Below are 14,663 nucleotides of genomic sequence, written 5' to 3'. Positions count from 1 at the left end.
TATTTTCAGAACCATCTCATCAGTTTAATTCACAAAATCTCACTCTTCCTGCCCACTGCCATTCCATAAATCTCCTTGTTCCCAGTTTTATTCTAGGGACGATGTTCAGTGGCTACATTAGCTAAAAGAGTAATGGAAAGTTAGAGAGTAACTAATGACCCAAAGTTTCCTGGAAGAACTTTAAAAGCAGCCCCAAGGGCAGGACTGAATTTCTGATTCTCATGTACCCACTACAGTACAAAATCCTCAGCCCTTGCTAATATCTTCCTGGCCCCTTTACAGACTTCATTTCGCAATGGGATTAATTCTTTGTGAATGCTGACACATAGTGTAAGCAGAATAATCTAAAAGGATGGAGGTGGAAGCTCAGAAAAGGAGAGAGAAAAAGAGGCAAGTAAAGATAGAGGAAGACAGAGAGTAGAGGAGAAGGGAGAAGTAAGGGAAGAAAAGATGAGGAGAGAAAAGGAGAAGGTAGGTAGGGTCTGGTCTTTTCTCTTTATTCATGTAGTTAACACCTTCAATTAATCTATCACCTAACTCTCATCTATTCTGCCCTGGATTATTGCCAATAGATTCCTAAGTGGTTTCCCTACTCCAAGTCTCTGGATCTCAGTCTATCCCACAGGCTGTTGCAAGGAGATTTTCCATAAGGTCAAATCTGACCAGGTACTCCCTGTGTCAATAACTTGCATGACTATTGTGCCTTCAACAAAATGTAAACTCCTGAATTTAGCTTTTGAAGTTTTTCACAAATTGCCTCAACCTGTCTTTGACCATTTCTCCACCTCCCACACCCTGAGATCCAGTAAAACTGGCCTTCTCTCAGTTACTCACAAAGGGCACTCCATCTACCTTTTCTGTCATTCCTCCTGTGTAGAATGCATTCCCCCTACCCAACTCTACCTCTTTGAGTTCCTCATCGCCTTCATCTCAACTCAAGTATCACCTACTAGATAAAGATCCTCCCCATTGCTAATGCTATATCTGAAACTTCTTCATAGTTAATAGCATTGTTTATTGTCTTTATGTTTTGTGTATATATAATATACATGTAATATAATTACTTTTTTTCTGTTGTCTACCCTAGTTAGGATTTCACTCAAACATTTAATAAATGATTCATTCATTCATTCATTGCCTTTGTATCCTGGGCAGAGATAAGTTTAGAGGAGGAGGAAGAGGAGAATGAGAAAGAGAGAGAGAGAGAAAAGAGAGGCTAAGTGTGTGTAGATAGAAAGATCAAGAGAAAGAGACAGAGAGAGGGAGAGAGGTGATCTGGCATAATGGAATGTAAGGAATTCAGAAAATCTCTCTCTCTCTCTCTCTCTCTCTCTCTCTCTCTCTCTCTCTCTCTCTTTCTCTACTCTCTTTCTCTCTTTCTCTCTCACTACCCTTCTCCCTCTCCCTCTCTTTACTACCCCTAAAACAGTACAAGGTGAAGATAATCCTTGTCATCTAAAGCCATGTCTGTAAATCTATCATTATTTCTCCAGTAGGGTATAAGGACAGAGAGCAATAGCATATTTTTGCCACAAGCTGAAGCTGGGGAGTGTCTGCCTCAGGGAAACTTAATGCTAAAAAAATTCTCCACAGAAAAAAGGCAATGAGAAAAGTCTATTCTGTTTTGCTATCTAAGAAGAAATAAAAATTAAACAATCAACCAGAAAGACAAAGGAAAATCTTGGTAACCTCCAGAGGTAAAAGTCACTTCTGATATATAGTTAAGCTGCAGGTAACTATTTTAAGCAATTTTCCATCCCCTTCTTTTAAACTCTAATTTTCATTCAGGGAATGAAGAATGAAGTAAAAATAATACTTTTAAAGAGAAAAATGTGGGTCAGGGGCTGGGAAAAAAGAACTTGTTTCTTGAAATTATAGTTAGTAACCCAAAGGAAAAAATTACTCAATAACATCTGTAGGCAAAGTCATAAACAAAATATAAACAAAACATAATAAATTAAATTCATTTGGACACAAGGTCAGTTAGGATTACTAGAAAAAAGGGATAAAAAAGTTTTTTAAAGAGATGTTTTAATGAAATGAAACCTTTAGAGGAAAGAACAAGAAAAGAAATGAGAGTTTTAGAGAAAAAAAACTAAGGAGAATAAAATAGCTCAGTATAGGAAGTATAAAATCTTATTCAAGAAATAGATTATTTGAAAATTATAATGGATCATACAGAAATCAATATCTCCATTATGTAATAAGAAACATTGGAATAAAATCAAATGATTTTTTTTAACATTTAATAATATTTTTTTCTTAGAAAAGTTATCATGGTTACATGATTCATGTTCTTACTTTCCCCTTCACCTCCCAGCCTCCTCTGTCGCTCCACCCACCCACCCATAGCCGATGTGTATTTCCACTGGTTTTAACATTTGTCATCAATCAAGACTTATTTCCAAATTGTTGATACTTGCATTGATGTGGTAGTTTCGAGTCTACATCCCCAATCATGTCCGTCTCAACCCATGTGTTCAAGCAGTTGTTTTTCTTCTGTGTTTCCTCTCCTGTAGTTCCTCCTCTGAATGTGGGTAGTGTTCTTTTCCATAAATCCCTCAGAATTGTCCTGGGTCATTGCATTGCTGCTAGTACAGAAGTCCATTACATTCTATTTTACCACAGTGTATTGATCTCTGTGTACAATGTTCTTCTGGCTCTGCTCCTTTCACTCTGCATCAATTCCTGGAGTTCTTTCCAGTTCACATGGAATTCCTCCAGTTTGTTATTCCATCACCCGCATATACCACAATTTGTTCAGCCATTCCCCCATTGAAGGACATACCCTCATTTTCCAGTTTTTTGCCACCACAAAAAGCACGGCTATAAATATTTTCATACAAGTCTGTTTATCTGTGATCTCTTTGGGGTACAAACCCAACAATGGTGTGGCTGAATCAAAGGGCAGGCAATCTTTTATAGCCCTTTGAGCATAGTTCCAAATTGCCATCCATAATGGTTGGATCAGTTCACAACTCCACCAGCAATGCATTCATGTCCCAATTTGGGCACATTCCCTCCAACATTCATTACTCTCCCCTTCTTTCATTTTAGCCAATCTGCCAGGTGTGAGGTGATATCTCAGCATTGTTTTGGTTTGCATTTCTCTAATTATTAGAGATTTAGAACACTTTCTCATGTGCTTATTGATACTTTTGATTTCTTTATTGGAAAATTGCCTATTCATGTCCCTTGCCCATTTATCAATTGGGGAATGGCTTGATTTTTTTATACCATTGATTTAACTCCTTGTATATTTGAGTAATTAGACCCCTGTCAGAGATTTTTGTTATAAAGATTTTTTTCCCAATTTGTTGTTTCCTTTCTAATTTTGGTTGCATTGTTTTTGTTTGTACAAAAGCTTTGTAATTTAATATAATCAAAATCATTTATTTTACATTTTGTAATTTTCTCTAACTCTTGTTTGGTTTTAAAATCTTTCCTTTCTCAGAGATCTGACAAGTATACTATTCTGTGTTCAATTAACTTATTTATAGTTCCTTCTTTATATTCAAGTCATTCACCCATTCTGAATTTATCTTGGTGTAGGGTATGAGATGTTGATCTAAACCTAATCTCTCCCATATTGTTTTCCAAATTTCCCAGCTGTTTTTGTCAAATAGTGGATTTTTGTCCCAAAAGTTGGGCTCTTGGGGTTTATCATAGACTATCTTGCTGACATCACTCACCCCAAGTCTATTCCATTGATCCTCCTTTCTGTCTCTTAGCCAGTACCATACTGTTTTGATGACTGCTGCTTTATAGTAGTTTAATATAAAATCAAATGATTAAAAAATATAGTAAATGTATAATATATCCTATAAAAATAACTGACATGAAAAATAGACAAAGAGGAAAATCTATACATGAAAAGAGAAAGAGAGAAAGAGAACCCTGGATACCATATTTGAAGAATATCTGAATGAAAATTGACTAGAACTAATAAAACTAGAAGGCAAAGTTAAAAATAAAAAGCATCCACTATTCACTGCCCTTTTCTTCTTCAAATCCTTACCTTCTTAGAATTGATTGGTTCCAAGCCAGAACAGTGGTAATGGCTAGGCAGTTGGAGTTAAATGACTTGCCCCCAGGGTCACAAGCTAGGAAGTATCTGGGGTCAGATTTGAATCAAACCTCTAAGCCTGACGCTCCACTGAGCCACCTAGCTATCCCACTGATCACTTCCTAACAGCTATCATCAGGTGAAACTTCTCAGGAATGTAATTACCAATATCCAGAATGTTAAGGTCAAAGAAAAAATGCAGTAAGCATCCAGAAAAATAGAGTTCAATGACCAATGCATCATAAGCAGGATCACATAAGACTTAACATTTACTATTTGAAAGGAAAGGGTAACTTTTAATATGGAATTTAAAATAACAAAAGGTAAAGGCTTACAACCAAGAATTTTATTTATTTATTTACACACATACATACATTTATTTATTTGTTTGTTTATTTATAAATTTATTTAATTTATACAACTAAACTTAGTACAAATAGTGAGGAGGACAAAGTGACCCTAATGAAACAAAGGACTTGAAACTTTTGCAGATGAAAAGACAAGAGGTGATTAGAAAGATGCAAGCACCAGGATCATGGTAAATATTTAAAGGTCAATTTGTTTAAGTAGTTGGAAAAGACTATGCAAATATGAGTACTTGCATTCTAATTAATGAGAGTGTGGTAAAGAAGAAATAAATGTCCCCTAAAGGTCTAATTTCAAGTGTCAAAGAAAGTATCATAGAGGGAATGAAATTAGTCAGAGCACCTAGACGTTATTTTACTATAATCTAATGATTGCAAGTAAAGAAAGAAAATGGAGGAGAAAAAAAAAAAAAGAAGCTAGGCGGGCAAGGGTAGAACTTAATCTCTTAAATAATTAGAATGAATATGTAGAAGGCTCTATAAATATTGAGGAAGGAACAGAGCGACTAAAGAAGAGTAGAACACAAGCACATAAATATACATATAATTCTAACATATACACAGAGTTTAGATAAATACATACTTTCAACTCAATAAGAAAATAGGAAAGAACTGGAAGAAAAGAGAAATTTAATGAGCGAGGACATATTCAGGGATGGTTGCCATTAACAAAACAAACACTAATCTCAGATGGTGGAGAAGTTTTAGTGAAGGAAAGAAAAGGTAGGGAGAGGGAGAGGAAAGAGAAAACAACAAATATGGAATATTGGTGCTCAGGGCACTCCTCTCTCTTCACATTGTTCTTTATTGAAAGAAGAGTGTTAGGTGACAAATAGAACATTAAAAGAAGATAAATTGAAAGTTGGCAAATATTTAATAATCATAATTATGAATGTGAATGTGATGAACTTGCCCATAAAATGAAAGAGAATAGTAGAATGGATTAGAAAGTGGAGTCCAATAATACATTTTTAAAAAGAAAAAATAACTGACAAGTAAAGAAACACAGAGTTAAAATAAGGGACTAGAATTTCATCTAAATTCAAAAAGAGAGGAAAGGAAAACATGACATCAGACAATGCAACAACAAAGCTCTACATAAATAAAAGAGATAAATAGGAAAGCTATATAATGCTTAAAGGAAAAATAGAAAATGAACTAATATTAAAATTTAATGTAAATGTACTGAAAGGCATAGAATTGAGTGCCTTAAAGGAAATCTCATATGATTTGTCAATGTGAAATCTGGACACCTCAATTTTACCCCCTGCCCTTTGAGAAACCCCAGTACTAAGCAAACCTGTTTTGGATTGAACTATATAGATCTTAAACTGTTTGGGGACCCTAGTGTGGGTGGGATCTGTGGGCATAGTCAAAATGTTGAGTGCCTATATTTGTTTTAGAAGCTTCTCCCTTCCTATTAAAGTCCTCTCAGGAAGCCCAGCTCTTAGTTTGACCCTTTGCTTTGTAATTGTTATAGTTGACTGCTCAATGATACACATGAGGCTGGCTGCAGACCTCTTTGCAGCCTGCTTGCAGTTTGTCTATGCAGGCGTGCTGGACCAAATTGTCCAGAGGGTATAAAAACCCCCCAAGTTCTATCCCTCTTCTGAGTTGTCATCTAGCCCAGTGATACTTCCAGGAGTTTAGTGACCAGAGCTGCCAGAGTCTAGGGACTCTGCATAGGCTTATAGTGCACATTTCTGCAAGGAGGCCTAAATTCTAGTGCTAAACTCCTTTCCTTAATTAAAGAGTGATTTTTCTGACTATTTTATAGTTTTATGTTTTTTCCCAGTTAACAGATTTATAGATTTAAATAAATAGTGAAACTCTAATAGTTGGATCAGTCCATATAACCCTTTCAAATTAGAACTAGACTGGCAAAATAGATAAAATCGAAATAAATGAAAAATCTAAGCTGAAGTTTTAAAAAGAGGTCTGCAGCCAGCCTCACATGTATCATGGAGCAGTCAACTATAACAATTACAAAGGAAAGGGTCAAACTAAGAGCTGGGCTTCCTGAGAGGACTTTAATAGGATGGGAGAAGCTTCTAAAACAAATATCTGCTCATTTATGAATGGGGGATAGGAATGATTGCATATATTGTTCAACACTATATGGCACATTAAAAAAACAAACACTGATCATTTATTGGATAATAAAATCCTTATATATTGAACATATATTCTGCAATCCAAAGTACAACAAACATTCTATTTAGTAAAAATCCGTTGAATAAATCATTAAAAATTATTAGAGGTAAATGAAATGCAATCTTTAGATACTGGTGAGTAAAAAAGATATTATAGAAACATTATAAAATTCCATCAAAAATGATAATTAAATATTTGCAAAAATTTTCAGTATGTAGGCAAAGAATTCTGAAGGGAAAAATTAATATATTTGAAGACTTTCATTTTCAAAAAACATTTACCCCTTCCCCAATCAGGTCAATAAATTAGGCATCCAACTAAAATAATTAGTAAAGCAACAAACAAAAAATACCCAATTCAATAACTAGAAATTTTAAAATATCAAAGAAGAAATTGTATAAAATGAAAGCAAAAAATATTCCAAACAAACCATGAAATTGATAAATAGAAGTAGGAGTTGTTTTCTAAAAAAAAAATAGTGGGATGATGGTGAAGTAGGCTATTAAGCTTTCTCACCCTCCTAAAAACACCCACAAACCACCAAAAATAACTCCATAAAATCAACACTAAAAGTGGCAAAAACAGATAGGAGTCCAGAAGGAAGCTGAACAGCTAAGGACAACTAGGGAGAACGGTTTGTAAACTTCCCTTGCCTTAGTCACACTTCTATAGACCCTGGGGGAAAGGACAGAACAAACAGAGGGAATCCACAAAATAGCCCTGGGAGGTAAGATTAATAACCTCCCCATATTTATATATATATATATATAACCTATATATATTATATAACCTCACTGAACCTGAGGATTCTATATCCCTGAAGGTAACACTTGAATCTGAATACCTAGACAGAAGGCCCTGGGAGTGACCTGTGCTACCTGGGTTTGGAAGGCTGGCTCACTGCTAGATCCAGAAGGAGTGGACACCTCAGAGTAGTTAGGTGCCTAGCCCAAAGGGCAGGAACTCAAACTTAAGTGCTAATAAAAGAGGCCTCCAAAATCGTACTAGACACTTGCTCAGTCCAAAACTACAGCAGTAAGAGAGGAAAAGAGAGGAAGGAATACTCACTGGTGAGGGTGTATGCTGAGGGACTTGGGACCTATCCGCTGTGGTCACTCCCAGGAAAGTGGAATCCCTGGCTGTTGCCACAGCAGGAAGTGGATTGACTGCTATACAGTTTCTTTTACTAGTAATTGCAAAACTGCCCCAGGGCTCTGACTAAAACACTTGGGTTTAATCATGAACTGGAGCTTATGTGTGGAACCAGGAGTACATCTAACTGTGGACTATAAAAATTGAAATAACTAAATAAGACATAGGAAAAAACACACATCCACAAAATGGCCATGAAACCTGAGATAATATATATCAACACAATGGGAATCCTGGGACTCTAGGGGGAAAAAATCAGTAATTAAATCTACTGGTGTGGCCACTAAAATTTAAAATAAATAAATATGAGCAAACCAAAAAGAAAATACCCAACTATTAATAACTATTATGGGGACAGAGAAGATCTTGACTCAAACTCAGAGGATAGTGAAGTTAAAACTCCTCCTTCAAAACAGCAAGGAAATATAATAAATGGCCAGAAGCTTAAAAAACAATTATTGAAAAAAACTTTAAAAAAAGATCTCAAAAGTCAAATGAGAGAGTTTGAAGAAAAATTAGAGGGAAAAAAGAGCAATGCAAGAAAATCAAGAAAATTATTTACCCAAATGGAAAAACAAATAATTCAGAAACTTACAGGGAAAAATAATGTATTAAGAACTAGAATTGGACAAAGGGAAGCTAATGATTTTCTAAAAAAACAAGAATTAATAAAGCAAAATTAAAAGAAAGAAATAATAAAAGAGAATGTGAAACATCTTAACACAAATATGACTGACCTGGAAAACAGATCAAAGAGTGACAATATAAGAATAGTTGGTCTCCAGGAAAGTTATGAGCAAAAAAAAAAAAAAAGTTTAGACACCACATTCCAAGAAATCATCAAGGACAACTGCTCGGAATGGAGAGTAAAATAGAAATCGAAAGAACCCACTGATCATTACCTCAAAGAGACTCTAAGATGAAAATGCACAGGAACATCATTGCTAAGTTCTGTAGACACTAAGTTAAGGAAAAAATACTACAAGCAACAAGGAAAAAACTAACAATTTAAATATTGTAGAACTATAGTCAGAATAACACAAAATAGCAGCTACAACATTAAAAGAATGCAGGACATGAAACATGGCATTTTGCAAAGCAAAAGACCTTGGCTTACTACCAAGATGAACATATCCAGTATCAATGAGCATAAAATGGGGAAAAAATGGATATTTACTGAACTAAAGGAGCTTCAGCTATTCCAGAACTCAACATGAGATTTGATCTATAAAAAAAGTACAAAGGTAATGAAAGACTGATCATAAGCATCCCAAAAGATCAAATTGTTTAATTCCAGTGTGGGAAAATGTTATGTATGGCCTTTGGGAATGGCATCATTACCTGAGTATTTTGAAAGGATGGGTATGGATGGAAGACTTGAGATTGATAGAATGTAATATGAGCCAAAATGATAGTGGAATAGACCAGAAGGAGGCAGGGTGAAATGTCTATCTCATATGAAGGAGGAATGAATGGAGGAACTGCCATGAAGAAGGGGACTTGGGGATGGAGGGCCAGGAGTACTAGAACCCCACTCTCAGACTTTGTATGAAGAGATAACATATCCAATTAGAAGGATAAAATTTTTCTTAACATACAGAGAAACAGGAGAGAAGAGGAAAGGGATAAGGGAAGGGTCAGAGAGATTAGGGATAGAAAGGAAAATCAAGAGAAAGAAGGACAATGAAATACAGAAAGGGAAGGAAGGGAAAGATCTAGAATGGAGTACATATGAGGTGATAGGAGGGTAAGGTGATTAAGAACTGGGAGGGCATAGGTAAAGGATAAGAAAGGGATTGGGAAGGCTGGACAGAATAAGAATAAAAAATAAGGGTGATAGGATAAGGGAATAACAAAAGTTGGCCAATTTGGAAGTAGGGTGGCAAGAGAAGAGGTTAAGAAAAGATTTTTCAGAAGGGATATGAATAGAAGAAGTCAAAGGAAATTGGACATCTGAGGAGAAATATGACAGAAAGAAAGGAAAGGGGTGACAAACAGTGAGAAGGAATGGAATAGATGGAAATGCACAATTAGTAACTATGATGTTGAGTATAATGGATTGATTTCATACATGCAAAGAAAATTTATAGCAGAAAAGATAAAAAAAAACATGTCCTGACAATGTGTTGTCTACAAGAAACACAATGAAAATGAGACACACAAATAGAGTGAAGATGAGGTGCTTGAGCAAGATATACTATGCCTCAGCTGATCCTGAGAGGGCAGGGGTGACAGTCATGATCTCTGATAGAATTGGGGCTAAAATGGAGGTAAATGAATGGGTAACTATATTGTATTGAGAAAGGTACTATGGATAATGAAGTATTATCAATATTGGACCTATGTGCACCAAAAGTGCCCAGATTTTTAAAGGAAAAACTAATTGAGGTACAGATGAAAATAGAATACAAAATAATAGTGGGGAACTTCAATTTTCTCCTCTCAGAACTAGATAAATCTAGCCAAAAAAATAAATAAGAATGATGGTAAGGCGATGAACAGGATCTTGGATAAGTTAAATAAGATAGTTATTTGGAAAGCCCACATATACCTATATGGAGTTAGTAGCAGCTTTAAGCCTGAGCATACACATAACCCAAACATAGTTACTGGTGGGACAACAATGGTTTAGAGAGCATAAATATTCTGCAAAAGTCTTACTTCAACACTTACCATACTATGGAGGTAATTCTGCATCCCTGAGGGGTTGTGGCACTGGAATAAAAGTTCCACTGCATATGACCAAACTGGAAAGACTTCTTTTGGAAAGAGTATGGTCCTGGCAACAGATGGTTTTTGCTGCCTAACGACCAATCAGTCCTGGTAATATATGTTAACTGAGAACCAGATGTGTGCTAAAGTGATTAAATTAGATGTTGATAGGAACATGGAGAAAAGGGCCTAATATTACATAGCTGTGATTTTGTTTTTTTAGAAAACAAGATGGAAATATACATTAAGAACTGTAGTTGATCATGCTCATTGACCTAAAGATCCCATTACTAAGGTTAGGCCCAAGGGCATCATTTAGAGGGTAAAAAAAGCTGTGAATGTTTGAAAATATTCATGGAAGCTTTGTTTGTTATGACAAAATAAGTGGAAATAACACTGCAATGCAATGAATGGGAGAATGGCTGAACAGATTGTGATATTTGAACGTAATGGATTGTATTATGTTATTAGAAATGACAAATGTTGGAAATATAAAGAAATAAGGGAAATGTATAAACAGACAAAAAAAGAAGAAAGATTAAGAATAATGCATACCACAATTACATTAAAAAATAACAATCACAAAATCAAGTGAAAAAAGTATGCATGTAAAACAAAACCAAAGGGAACTTAAAAGCAGAAGAGATTTATATTAAGATACATACATAACACATATTTTAAATAAATTGTAAACAATGTAGAATTTGTTGTTTTACACTTAATTTCTTATGCATTTAGTTAAATGGTTTTTTTCTTGTCTGTGGCAATTATGAAGTATGTAATAATAAATAAATGCAAAAAGGAAATAAATGAGAGACATTAGTTAATCTGATTACAAGAGAAATATAGAAAAGTTTAAAATCAAATCTGTTGATATCAAGAAAGAGAAAAAGAAAATTTTAAAATGTAGAAAAAATAAAAGATGTTATCAAAGCTTTTCTCAATACTAATAAAATGTGACTAAAATCAAATGGATGAATATAATATTTACAAACATACAAATTTTCAGATTAAGAGAACAAGAAACAGATAGAGAAAAGGAAACAGAAGATGTCATCAATGAATTCCAAGAGTAGAAAAATAAACAGTAACAGATAGCTTTTTTCAAGCAAACATTCAAATAAAAATTGATTCTGATGTTAACTAAGTTGATTCCAAAAAGTGGAAAATACATGCTGCCAAATTTCTTTCGTGATATAAATGTGGTTTTGATACTTAACACAGCGAGAAAGACCAGAGAAAACAAAACCTATTGACTAGTATGCTTAATAAATAATAGTGTGAATTTTGAAGTAAAATATTAAGTATGGTAATGGCAAACCTATGACACATGTGTCAGCACTGACACTCGTAGCAATTTTTTTTTTTTTTTACATTTTTAAACCCTTAACTTCTGTGTATTGGCTTCTAGATGGAAGAGTGGTAAGGATGGGCAATGGGGTCAAGTGACTTGCCCAGGATCACACAGTTGGGAAGTGTCTGAGGCCGGATTTGAACCTAGGATCTCCTGTCTCTAGGCCTGACTCTCAATCCACTGAGCTACCCAGCTGGCCCTCGTAGTCATTTTCAATGACACACGGCCTCATGCGGCTGCATACAGAGCAGTATTGGGCCGCATGCCAAGGATGAAACACTTGCTATAGTGTAGCGTAGACACTCTGTGCACTATAGATGACAATTCTCCCTATATTAATTTGCCTATTTTGTTTTATTAAATACAGTTATGTATTACAATTATACATTTTTTGTTATTTAAACTATAAATATTGTGAGATTATGGTTTTTTTCTCAAAGTGACACACCACCCTAGTTATGCTTGGTTTTTTGGTGAATTTTGACACACCAAGCTCAAAAGGTTGCCCATCACTGGACAGTACAACATGAAGATTACATACTCTGAAAAGATTTTATTTATACCAAGATCAAGAGTTTATTCAATGTTAGGAAAACTACAAATGGGAAATATGAATAATAACAAAATAAAATCACATTATTATATTAATGAATACAGGAAAATATCTTGACAAAATCTAACACCTATTTATTTTTTTACCAAAAAATCAAATATTAAAGAGCATAGGAATGTTTTTTCACCAATATAGTGAGTAATAATCTACCTAAAATGAAAAGTCAGCTTTCTGATGAGATCAGGAGTAAAGCAAAAGAATATGAAACCTTTATGTCAAAGATAATTCCTGCTGACATTATAAGTTTATGCTGGGTTTTGTTAGAAAAATTATTTACCTTCACAATCAGCTGAGAAAGATGTGGGAAGGAGGGGCAGAATTTAAAGCTCAAAATTTAAAAAGAAGAGAATGTTAAAAATAAATAATTAAAAAAATAAAACACTGGGTGGGAAAAATCCAAACAGTACTATATCTCAAACTATATTGTAAGGTCATAATTATTTAAAAAACACTAGTACTTGTTAAAACATAAATAAGTTGATCGGTGAAATAGGGTAAGTATACAACATACAAAAACAAGTAAATATAGCACCAAAGTTTTCAATAAATTCAAATTCTTCAACTTCTGGTTTAAGTTATAAATTCAAATTTCAAGAAAAAATGCTGGGAAAGAAAACTAGAAAAAAAGTATGAGAGAAATTAGATTTAGATCAACATGTTATAAGTTTCCAAATGGATAGATGACTTACTTGTGAATGGCCTCATGGTAAACTAGAGGAACAATGAGAGGAATAACTATGCCAACTATGAATTGGGGTAGCATTTATGAACAAACAAGAGATAAAGATCACCAATATAAAATGAGCTGTTCTGATTACATAAAATCTAAAAATTTTTCCCATGAAAATTAGTAAAATTAAAATTATAATGGACCATTATTTGGAGAAAAAAATTTTTCAGTAAGTTTCTATGAAAAGGTCTATTATCTAAGATAATGGAACCAATTAAATCATATAAGAAGAGCCATTCTACAATCAAGAAATAGTCATATGATTTGAACAAGTGGCTCTCAAAGAAATTCAAACTATGGAATACAAATTAAAAAGTTCTCCAAATCACTAAGGCACAGAGAGAACTGACTTGCTAAACGCCATGCAAATAGTAAATGGCTGTGCTGGGATTTGGACTCAGGTCCTTTGACTCTAGAAATCTTTCCACTCTTCCAACCCTCTTATTTTATAGTTCAGGAAATGTAGGCAAAGAGTGTCAGAGACCAGTCATCATCAACACTATCTCATTCAATAATTATTAACATTTATTAAATACCTCCTATGCTATAGGATCTTATAAAGACGCAAAGCCAAATGATACAAAATCCATTGAGCCTTCATGCACTGAGAGAGTATACCATGCTATAAGTCAAAGACCTGCAGCCCCACAGTGGCTTTCCGAGGCTCTAATTGCAATTGTATATGTGGATATTAAAAAAACTTTTGCCCTCAGTACCCATTTCTCAGGGCCAATTAATATGCCACACTGCTCTAATTACAAAATTCTTTTTGGATTTGTACTATGCATTGTCCCAGTAATATGGAAAGATGCTTCTAAGATGAGATGCTCACTATTGAAATTGTAGCCTGAGACCATCTGAGATATCCATGGAGAAGGAGAAATTCTTTTATACTCTCTCTTAATCCTGCATCCATAATTCCATGAAGTATCTTACTATAGGGAAGATTTAGACTAGTTATTTCAGATATCCTTCCAATATGAAATATAATTGATTAGGTCCAAATAATCTGTCAATTCAATTTAGTTTAAGGTTTTATTTTGCTTTTGTTTTAAGGTCAAAGAAGTTTGGCTAAATGATCTGTCTTGGATCTTGGATGGGGGAATAAATGGAATTTTGTGGTAATTCACACAATACTGAACATAAAGAGGCTGCCTTAAAATTAAGAGGACTTAAGATTCAAGTCCACATCGAAAACTGAGTATGGGTACAACTAGATGGTTCAGTGGACAGACAGCCAGTGTTAGAGACTGAAGGTCCTGGGTTCAAAACTGACCTTCAGACACTTCCTACCTATGTGATCCTGAGCAAGTCCCTTAACCCACATTATCTAGCCCTTACAACTCTTCTGCCTTTGAGGCAATCCTAGTATTGATTCTAAGATGGGCAGTAAGGTTTTTGTTTTTGTTTTCAACTTGCTTGAGGCATCCCTAGACAAATTACTTTAGCACTCTATAACTGTAGGCAGTTAGCTAGACCTAAAAGACTAAAGATTTGTGTTGATATAAGTATAGAGA

The sequence above is a fragment of the Gracilinanus agilis genome, chromosome 4, assembly GCF_016433145.1.
Source record: "Gracilinanus agilis isolate LMUSP501 chromosome 4, AgileGrace, whole genome shotgun sequence".
In the NCBI taxonomy this organism is placed as follows: domain Eukaryota; kingdom Metazoa; phylum Chordata; class Mammalia; order Didelphimorphia; family Didelphidae; genus Gracilinanus; species Gracilinanus agilis.
The sequence above is the reverse complement of the archived record's forward strand: the minus strand, read 5'-3'. Positions refer to the sequence as shown.